Below are 2,408 nucleotides of genomic sequence, written 5' to 3' on the forward strand. Positions count from 1 at the left end.
TTATCGCATTCTAAAGAATAAAAGAAAACTCAATAAACACAGAAATTCCTAACACTTTCTTCGCCTGAATTCAAAAATTATATAGAAATTTGAAAAAGAGAATCAAAGCAAATAACAAACACTTTACACCAAATATACATATGAAGTTGTTATTCTAGAAACATATTTTGAAACTTTATTCTATAGCAAATTAGGAATTTGAAAAAGGGAAAGAAAGCAAATAACAAACACTTTATACCAAATAAACATATGAAGTTGTTATTCTAGAAAGATATTTGGAAGCTTTATTCTATAGCAAATTTACAAAAATAAATATTAAAATTAAAAAAAGTTAATTAATTTCTGCTTAGAAATTTCTTAAATTAAACGTGATATAAAAGGATGAATGTTGCATTGTGATTTGGAATTATTAATTGTGTAGAATGTGTAAATTGTTTTAATTATAAAGTCAACTGAAAATGTAATATTAATGAATAGTTTTTCTCTNTAAATTAAACGTGATATAAAAACATAAATATTGCATTGTGATTTGGAATTATTAACTGTATAAAAGGTGTAAATTGTTTTAATTATAATGTCAACTGAAAATGTAATATTAATGAATAGTTTATCTCTTTCGAAGTAACTAAACGGATATTTATTAGCGTACACTCAGAAGCTTACTTTACCTTCATTCATACAATTTAATAAGAAGTTTGAGTAAAATAAGTTTAAAATAATTAATTTACAGATTAAGTTTAAAAATGTAAATAATCAAATATTCATTTATATCTTTATACTCGAGAAACAACGATAAAAAGTAAAGGGAAATAAATGGATAATTTTAACCAATTAAAAATAATTGTCACATTTGTTACTCTTTCCTTACAACATTTTTCTTATAAATGAGACTTGTTTGAATTTATCTAGCGGTGAACATCGATTTGTTTATTCAATAATATCGATAGATAATGTAATAGACCAGAACATTTTGTAAATATAAAATATAGCATTACTGGGTGAACAAATACTCAAATGTACTCAAAATCAAGTCGTAAGTATAGATTAAACACAAATACATTAGCCTTTAGATTAGCCTTTAAAGTAACCACAGATTTTAATTTTATTTTTGAACATCTTATTTTATTGTAAAACTGTTTTTGTAATTTTATTTGCTTCTTTTTATTCATCTTAATCGAACCGAATATTTAAATATTAGAAAAGATGAAAAAATAAAATAACAAAATTTTATTTATTCGAAGAAAATACGCTCAATGCTGTAATTATCTTCGACAGAAAATGAATGCAAAGTTAAATATCGTTTCATCGTATAACATTTTTATTCGGATTTTTAAATATCCCTTAGAAAATTACTATTAAATGGGTGTTTTTGTATTCATTGCCAAAAATTCATAAAATATTTAATATAATTATACATTAAAAGGAATTTAACTTACTCATAATATCCTTTTTTTTTTCAGAAAATTCGCTTTCGATAACTTAAGACAATCGAAAAAATATCTTCAACAATAGCTGAAAAGTATTCTTGAAATTTATTGTTTATGCAACAATAAAAACCGTGCTCACAGAATGATAATCGAAGCGCGTGCTAAGCATTACGCGTGTAAATTAGTTTTATTTTGGGTTTTTATTTTCGTGAGTAACTATAAAGAAAGACGTGTGCGATTATAAATGTTTCTTTGTTTGTTCGCTATATATTTGTTGACCGTTCTCTATACTTTCAAATCCTTCTAATGTACGTCATGTCGTATATTGCTCCTCGAAATTTCGAATGAATTTTTATAAATCAATTATTTTTTTACATTTCGTTTCGTTTGTTTAGTTATTGCAACGCAGTACTTGAACCATCTGTCTAGAGCAGGCATGGCCAACATACGTCCCACGTGCCAAATCCGGCCCGTTTAATGAATTTATATAGTCCTCGATTAATCTTTCAATATTAGCTAGTGAAGTCCGAATAGCTAGATGAAAAATTCTGAGGCTAAAAAAAAAGGTCACCAACTCACTGTGCGTTTAGAGTTAACCCTCCATTAAAAATCTAGTAATTATAGCGTAGAATGTTGATAAAGCATGATAATGTGAAAAATGTAACTGTAATCTTTATCTACGGCATTACTCCACAATGAGATCTTATATTTTCCTAGGGCAGCCTATCGGGACATTCCAATTTTCAACGCGAGTGTTGAGTGTTAAAGTCAACAGTCTGACGTCATCAACGACGTTCCAACTCGAGTATGAAGTGCTTAGTTCCCATAATTCCATTCTCAGAAAGATGGAGGGCAAGTGTATTATTTCTTCTGCTGTTACAGTATTTTGCAATATTTTTAATGACAACGCGATGATTTCATACAAAAGAAAAATAAAACACGACGACGACGAACTGCTACGTGTAAATGTAGCAGCTATGG

The sequence above is a fragment of the Centruroides sculpturatus genome, unplaced genomic scaffold (assembly GCF_000671375.1).
Source record: "Centruroides sculpturatus isolate CEXI.00-Female unplaced genomic scaffold, Cexi_2.0 scaffold200, whole genome shotgun sequence".
NCBI classification, from domain to species: Eukaryota; Metazoa; Arthropoda; class Arachnida; order Scorpiones; family Buthidae; genus Centruroides; species Centruroides sculpturatus.